Below are 9,227 nucleotides of genomic sequence, written 5' to 3'. Positions count from 1 at the left end.
ATAAATAAAATTAACTTTGAGTTTATCTCATAGTCTGATGAATTCAGTTTGTGTGAATTTCTGCTTGTGAAAAAGGTATCTATTTACAATGTGCCAACACAATCTGATTTCTATCTTTCAAGTAAAGGGACCAAGACACATTCACCAAATAAGGAATATAGTCTTGTAAAGTCTTTTAAAAGTTAGCCATATTTGCCTTTTTAAGTCAGACAACAAATGCCTTATATCACCATGGGGATGAGCACAAGTAAAAGTTTCTCTTTCTTAGTTCTAAATTTTTATATGCATTGCCCAACCCCACCCCATAAAAAACTTTAATGCAAATGTTTTATTGGATTTTCTACTTAGTTGCAGGAAATTTTTACCCTGGAGATTTTTTTGGGAAAAATAATATCATTAAATAACAGTATTATATACCGATTAAATAGACACATAAAAGTTTGCAGAACAATACCACTAATTGTTAAATATTTAGGTTGTTTGCATATTTTTCTATTATAAATAATTCTGCAATGAACTGTCTTCTTAACACTTTCTTGGGCATATCTATTGATTTAACCTTAGTCTAAATTCCTAAAGTGAAATTCATGAGTTAATATGTTCAGTCATTTTAGGCTCTTGATATAAACTTCCATTTTTTTTTTTCAGTGAGAGTATGATGTACACTCTCATCAACTTTAAAAGAGACTTCATTTCACTGCACACTCACCTATACTAGTTTCATTCATATTTTTAATCTTTGCCATTGTAATAGGTAAAATATACTACTGCAATTTTATAAGTAACTTTTTTTCTTACTCCTAGTTAGACTGAATTTTTCAAAAGTTTTTGGCAATCTTCATTTTTCCTTTGATAAAACACATTTCTGCCATGTAGCCGATGCCTGTGCAGCAGGTAGGAAGAGGCAGTGATGATCCTGGAAGTCGGAGACTCAGAGATATTGGTTATTTGCTTTCTTCTTAGCAGTGGTGGAACCCTTGGGTTGCAGCTCTTTAGTGACAGGCTTTTATTATAGTAACTGATGCCTTTCCACAAAGCAGTCGCAGCTGTATCATAGGCTATAGAGAGCGTTACTCAGTTTTGTATATATTAAATGTACCGTGTAACAATGAATTCAAATAATTAGGTACTTCCTTTTCTGGAGGAGGGCATTTCAAGCAACAAGTCCAACAGTGGTATTTATTGCATTGTCCTAAAGCAAACATTCTCCTAAAGCCAGTTTAACTTAGTACTCTTGAAGAGCAAAATTTTGCCAATACATGACTTAAAGCATCTCTTACAAATAATTTGTTTACATTTGTTGAGCTTGCTAAATGACTGCCTGAAGCCAATCATCTGGAAAACATGGAATTTCTTGCTTGAAAAATCAGTCCTTGAAAAGGTACTTTATAGTGTTGCCCTTGGACTCTCTTATCTCTGGTTCTTGCAATCTCTGGAGAAAACCTGAAGCCTGCCTCTCTAAATGTCAAAACCCTTCATGTCAAACAGTGCCCTTTTCAATCCTTGGGGAAGGATAGGGAACAAGGCTCTCATCTATCTATGTATTGACTGCTCTGACTGAGAGTAAGGTCTTCCAAAGATGCCGTAAGTTATTGTGCTTTCATCTCCTGCCTGTGCTGTGTTGTGTAGCTTTCTTTCAACTCCTGAAACCTGATGTGCATATTTTTCAATTGACTCACAGCTCTCTCCGTTTCCTATTGGAATCTATTTCTAAATAATGTAAAGTATTATATTTCAAGCGTGTTTACATCCATCTGAATATAAAATGTCTATGTAACATGATGTGTTCTACATTCAGAATGGTGCTTTGTGCTCCTTTGTTTCTATTCATCTTTATTTCTTTCCCTTTCTGATTCCCCATAGAAACTGCTGTAAACTTTTACTACTTTTCAAATTTCCTAAATTCGTACTGGGCTCCTCACTCTCAGCACTTTCCTGAGCCCTCCATCTTGCCTTCTTTCCCATCTCTGAATACATTACAGGTTCAAACATCCCTGCTCCTCTCCAAGAGGGGATTTCTCTCTTTTCCAACCTTTATTTCAGTAAATATTTCCTCTCTATACCTTTAGTTTTCTTCTTTTTATTAGTTTCTTCACCTCAGTTTTAAATAAAGGCTAAAAATTTCCATCCTAAAATCTTATTTTACTTCCCCCAAAATACTTTCATTCAACTTGAAGCTCGTCTCTGTTACTTTTAATATTAAACATCTTGACACAATATCCAACATTGTTTCAATTTCCTCACCATCAGTTTAAACCACAACCCACTATAATTTGAGATTTGATTTTGCTTCTTTCCTTAGCTGTTCTTCTCAGGGGCACCCACAATGTTGTGATTGAATAGTCTGTTTCAAGTGCTTTTGTTCCTTTCCTCTTTGTAGCACTAAGTAGGCATTCAAGTGTTTTTCTCTCATGGCTCCCATGCTCCCACTCACTCCTGCTTCTCTTTGTCTGTTTGAATATTCCTTCTCAGGCACCTTCACAGGCTCCTATAACTGAGGCTACTCAGGAATTTCAGGATTCCAGAATAGCTTCTTTCTTTCTCTCTTTTTGTCTTCTCTCTTCTCTACATGTACTTAGATGTACTTATCTCCTGCCATGGCTTCTATATATTGTATAGTATGCATTCTACTGAGGGAGAAATAAAGCAAAATATATATATATATATATATATATATATATATATATATATATATATATAAATAATATAATGCAAATGCATAAAATATACAAATTGGGCAATTATAATGCCAGATAGTAATTGCATGCATATGTATATTTTTCTTGAGATAGCACCTTGTACCAATCATTTTAACCTACTAAACAATGTACATGGATTACAGTTTGGATCATTTTAATGTTCAAATTAGAATCAAAAGGTGAACTAAAAGAGATTACATATTCCATGAGAGCAGAAATTATTGTATTCCTTCAATTCCTTCAAAGACCTAGAATTAGGGGTTTATGTATCCTAGGCATTCAGCAGCTTTATGATACTTATAAATAGTCACTGTGACAGTGTGGAGCTGGGCCTGCCTGGGGAAGTTTTTCATAAAATAAAGTACACAGGATAAAATAGATGGCACTCTTAAGCAATTGCAGTTTCTCAAAGGTTATATTTGAGAACCAAAGCTAAAGAAAAAATTTTAAATTATACACAATAAATTTGTATTCAAATGTGACCTGCTTCTGGAAATTTGAACAGGAAAATAAGATTCTATAAGATACTAGGCCCCAGGACCATTATAGATCCTGTATCTTGCTGGTGACTTTCATGAAGTGGTAGGCAAAAGTAATTTTATGTAATCATGTTAATGAAAAGAGAAGATATAAAAATGTATGAGATTGTTGACTACTGCCAATAATTTTAGGACTAAGCTGGCCTTACTTCTTCATTTTATAAGAGAGAAAGGTAAAGCTGGAGGTGTTAAAAGAGTTCTTCAGTTTTACTTAGCTAATTAGTAGTGGCAAGCAGTAGTGGCAAAGTACATTTTATAATGTACTTTACATTATAATAAGTGCTTATAAATAGTTGAAGTTTTTGTCAATTCTGGCAGAAAAACTAGACTGCTGTAACATCAGTCTTTTAATTAAATAAATAGCCCTTCCTCCTTAATTCCAAGTCTATCATTTGTTCCTTCTAAGATGTATGAGGGGCTCTGCAGGCGAAGAAAAGTGGAGCGATTGCTTTACTCAGCGTAGCGAGCAAGTTTCCAGGTGACATTGATGTTGCTGATTATGCTGCCATTTTACATGGCATCTTTCTTTTCCAAATGCAACAGGTAGCAGGTTTCTATCTACATTCTTTTGTCCTTTATTTGGTCAACCAATATTCATTTAAAAGGTAATTTACTCTAGTCATAATACTGGGAGTTGAGAATAAAAGGATGAATTATAATATGGTCTTTTCTTATAAAGGTGATGTTGATGATGAATGGAAATAACATTAAAGTTCTCTGTTATTTGCAAAGTATAGTATACATAGTCCAAATATTCAATTAAATGCAATTTAAACATACAGGTGCTATAAATATGCATGTAAAACTATGCAACTATAATACTGTGTGCAGCTACAAAGCAAATAGAAGTGGGAAGGAGGAAGACAGAAAGTCTTCATGGTGGCAGTAGCCTCTACATTGAGTTCTGAACAATGAGAAGATGCTCTTGAAGGGATCATGATGGTTGAAAGGGGCAAGAAACTCCAGGCAGAGACAACAGAAGAATAAATTGCACAGAAATCCTGGGAATTTAGAACTTAAGGGGAGGGAGTAGGAGGAGAGAGTTGCAAGAAGCTGCAAAAATAGGGAGGAGCCATGTTTTGGAGGAGCTTTATATGATTAGGGTAAGGAATTTGTTCTTCATTCTTGATTTTTTGGACCCATATGTGTCATCATTTGAGAGCATTATTGAACACAACTTGAATGTGTGTATTTTTATGGTATTGGCTTTGATATAGGAGAAAGAACTATAGTCTTAGTGTGAGCAGGCCTGAGAGTTCAAGTTCTTGTCTTTTTACTAACTAGTAATGAAATATTAATCATTCATGTAACCTCTTAGGACCTTGATTCTTCTATTGGTAATATGGAAATAATTCACAGTGGGTGAATCAGAAATTTAAAAGTATTTATAGTGATAGAGCATTGTTATTCTGATTATTTCAGGGACAGAAAACTTTTGATATAAAGAAAAGTAAATGTCATTGATGCGGGTTTTTGCTTCAGGTTTGTTTCCAGTTAGTCTTCTGGGAGAGCACAGAGAAGTGCACCATGCAGGGTTTAGTGAGAGTTTATTCAAGAAAACAAGCTACTCCATGTATTTTGATTTACATTTATGGATTACAGGACTTTTGGAAGAAACTTGGGATGGTCATCAGGAAAACTGCTGCTGAAAGTTAGGGGAGCTGCCTTTGAAGGTCAGAGAAGTGAACTCAGAATTTCGCCAGAAGCACCCAAGTGGCTGGTTTTGAAATGCTTGCCTGGAAGTCATTTTGAAACTCACCTCATAACATAACCTACATCATTTGATACAGACTTAGAAAAGCTTCACACTGTGTAAATGTTTTTACAAATAGTAAATCACTATGTTTTATAATCATAGGATATAAGAAAGTAAGTAATACTAGTAGAAGTAATATAAGAAAATACCTCAAATATTTTATGGAATCTTAGGACTGGAAATAACAACTAAAACATCGTATTAAATACAATAAATGCAACTACATGCAATACTTTGCAAAATTTTAAGGCAAAATATAATATGAATGTCTTCATGATTCCCATTTAATACAGTATTTGGAACTGGGATTGTTCATCAGATCAATGGTTGGAGATGGACAATTTGTAGTTATGATTTTTAGTATTAGGAAGAATATTGAGTTTACAAGTGAGTGTTTGAGCTGATTATTTTAAACTAAGATTTGGAAACAGCCTAAGTGCCCATCAGCAGATGAGTGGATTAAAAAACTGTGGTACATCTACACAATGAAATACTACGCTGTGGTAAAAAGAAGGAATTCTTACCATTTGCAACAGCATGGATGGAACTGGAGAGCATTATGCTAAGTGAAATAAGCCAGTCAGAGAAAGATAAATATCACATGATCTCATTCATTTATGGAATATAATGAACAACATAAACTGATGAACAAAAACAGATCCAGAAACAGAGAAGCATCGATCAGACCATCAAACCTCAGAGGGAAGGTAGGGGAGGGTGGGGGTAAAGGGGAAAGATCAACCAAAGGACTTTTATGCATGCATATAAGCCTAACTGATAGACACAGACAACAGGGTGGTGAGGGCATGAGTGGGGGCGTGGAGGAGCAAAGAGGGGATAAGGACACATATGTAATGCCTTAATCAATAAAGAAGAAAAAAATAAAAGATAAAAACAAAACAAAACAAAAATGATTTTAACACCCTGGCTATTGTGGCTTAGTTGGTTGAGTGTTGTCCTATGCACAGAAAGGTTGCTGGTTGAATTCCTGATCAGGACATATGCCCAGGTTGAGAGTTCCATCCTGGGAAGGGATGCGTGAAGGAGGCAACCAATTGATGTTTTTCTGTCTCTCCCTCTTCCTTCCTTTTTCTAAAATGAATAAAAATACATCTTTTTTTAAAGAATGATTTTAAATACTAATAAACAAACCCAATTTGGGAACTGTGATAGGAAGTTTCCAAGATGGTTCCCCATAATACCCACCATTTGGTACTCAGGCTCTTTTGAAATACTCTCCTCTTAAACGGTGGACTTGGTGACTTTCATCTAAGCAGTAGACTATGTAAAAAGAAATGATGGGATGTCATTTCTGAAACTAGATCCCCAAAAGACTATGATTTAGGTCTTGGAACAACTTTGTCTTGCTGGTTCTTCTTGCTTGCTTACTCTGGTAAAACCAGATGCATACCCTGTGACAAGGAACTGAGAAAGGTCTGTGACCAACAGCCAGTGAGGAACTGCATTTCATATTAATTAATTAATCAATTAATTCCATTTTATATTCAGAAAGTCCTTCCTAAACTTCAGATGTTAAATGTTTCCTCAGATTTTCTTTAGTTTTTTTTTTTTAATCTTATATTTTTTTACATTGGATTCATTTAGAATTTATTTTAGAATCCTCCTTTAAAAGTTAAAAACATTGACCCTATTATTTCTTACTTTCAGAGACCCCAGTGTTTCACCATTGAGAAAATATTCTAAAGGTTATTCAGAGAATCCTTAAATCTAAGACATGTTTTAAGTGATTTCACTAGAGTGACCATTTATTCATCTACTGCAGTGGTTCTCAACCTTCCTAATGCCGCAATCCTTTAATACAGTTCCTCATGCTGTGGTGATCCCCAACCATAAAATTATTTTCGTTGCTACTTCATAACTGTAATTTTGCTACTGCTATGAATCGTAATGTAAATATCTGATATGCAGGATCTGTTTTCATTGTTACAAATTGAACATAATTAAAGCATAGTGATTAATCACAAAAACAATATGTAATTGCTGCTGCCTCCCGCCGGCCTCATCATGGCACCTCTCTGACTCCTCTGCTCCTGGCCATGTCTCTGCTCCTCGCTGCGCGGCTCCTGGGGCCCCGATCCAAGGGAAGTGTTTGCTATTTTTCAACCAGCACATGTCGCCATACCAAATTTTACAAAGATCCAGTGGAAGCTGTAAAAGATATCCCTGACGGTGCAAAGATCCTGGTTGGTAGCTTCGAGCTGTGTGGCATTCCAGAGGATCTCATCGGAGCTTTACTGAAGACCGGAGTCAAGGGGCTCACTGCAGTCAGCAACAATGCAAGGGTTGACAACTTTGGCTTGGGCCCTTTGCTTCTAAGCAAGCAGATAAACCGCATGATCTCTTCGTACGTGGGAGATAATGCAGAATTTGAGCGACAGTAGTGAATTAGAGGTAGAGCTGACACCTCAGGGCACACTGGCAGAGAGGATTCGTGCTGGCGGCGCTGGAGTTCCTGCCTTTTACACTAGCACAGGCTACCGGACGCTGGTGCAAGAAGGAGGGGCACTGATCAAGTACAAGGATGGCAGCATCGCCATTGCCAGTAAGCCACGAGAGGTGAGGGAGTTCAATAGTCAACATTTTATTTTGGAGGAAGCGATTACAGGGGATTTTGCCTTGGTGAAAGCCTGGAAGGCAGACAGTGCAGGAAACATCATTTTCAGGAAAGTGCACGGAATTTCAACCTGCCCATGTGCAAAGCTGCGGTAACTACAGTGGTGGAGGTTGAAGAAATTGTGGATGTTGGATCCTTTGCCCCAGGAGACATCCATATTCCTAAGATTTATGTACATTGCCTTACAAAGGGAGAAAAATATGAGAAAAGAATTGAGGGTTTATCAACCCGGAAACAGGAAGATGTAAAAGCCAAATCCAGAAAACCTGGAGATAATGTGAGGGAGCGCATCATCAAGCGGGCAGCTCTTGAATTTGAGGATGGCGTGTATGCTAATTTGGGCATAGGAATCCCACTTCTGGCCAGCAACTTTATCAGCCCAAATATGACTATCCATCTGCAGAGTGAAAACGGAATCCTGGGTTTGGGTCCACCTCCATTTGAAAATGAAGTTGATGCAGATCTAATCAATGCAGGCAAGGAAACAGTTACTGTTCTTCCAGGAGCCTCTTACTTCTCCAGCGATGAGTCATTCGCATGATTAGAGGAGGACATGTCCACCTGTCCATGCTAGGAGCCATGCAGGTTTCCAAATATGGTGGCCTGGCTAACTGGATGATCCCTGGGAAGATGGTGAAAGGAATGGGAGGTGCTATGGATCTGGTGTCCAGTGCCAAAACCAAGCTGGTGGTCACCATGGAGCATTATGCAAAGGGAAATACACATAAAATCATGGAGAAATGTACATTGCCATTAACTGGAAAGCAGTGTGTCAACCGCATCATCACTGAAAAGGCTGTGTTTGACGTGGACAGCAAGAAGGGGCTGACTCTGATTGAACTCTGGAAAGGCCTGACAGTGGACGACATCAAAAAGAGCACCGGGTATGACTTCGCAGTTTCACCAAAACTCATGCCAATGCAGCAGATCACAATTTGAAACATGGAATAAACATTTATCACAGGCTGTGTTTTTTTCATTTTAACCACATAGAGTTTCAGTAATCATGACTGTATACTGAACAAGCAGCTTTTGACTAGGTTTTTCTAGCATTTTATGCTTTATACAGCCTGTTCTCAAGCGTGCTATGACATTTTGATGAACAAAAAGAAAAAATACATATATGATTATAATATTTGTTTTATAAGTGCTTAGAAGGATGTCTTTACAATTGGTACTCGCATTGAATATTTCTCCATCTTCTGTGGTATGTACACTGAACTGCATGCAGTTTGCATGAAGATGGGCCTGTAGGAAGAGTTTCATTGATGTACTCTTCCTCCTAAAGAAATTGTGAAGAAAAAGAGTGAGGGAGAAAAGTGACCCCTCCCCTATGGTAACCAAGGCAGCATTGTACTGGGTCCTGAAGATAACATGCAAGTGAATTTTGATTGGGAGGAATGCTGTCTTAACGATTGATTTTCCTTCAGCATCCTCTGACTATTTTGGGGGATCCTCCGATTGTGTGATTCCATCTTGTTTTCCTAGAGCACCTCTCTTCCTCCCACACTTTCTGTAACTAAATAGATGCCTAAGAAGGGAGGCAGGAGCATGTCTGTGTGGGAGGAGTAACTGTGCAGGAGGGAGACTCCGTGCAG

At 37.4% G+C, this 9,227-nt stretch overlaps 1 pseudogene; it reads left to right on the top strand.

Moving 5' to 3' along the window:
• Positions 1–7,019: 7,019 nt before the first annotated feature.
• On the top strand, positions 7,020–8,746 carry LOC118674657 (annotated as a pseudogene).
• The last annotated feature ends 481 nt before the right edge of the window (positions 8,747–9,227 follow it).

This window comes from Myotis myotis, unplaced genomic scaffold (genome assembly GCF_014108235.1).
Source record: "Myotis myotis isolate mMyoMyo1 unplaced genomic scaffold, mMyoMyo1.p scaffold_m19_p_1, whole genome shotgun sequence".
Taxonomy (NCBI): domain Eukaryota; kingdom Metazoa; phylum Chordata; class Mammalia; order Chiroptera; family Vespertilionidae; genus Myotis; species Myotis myotis.
The sequence above is the reverse complement of the archived record's forward strand: the minus strand, read 5'-3'. Positions and strand labels throughout refer to the sequence as shown.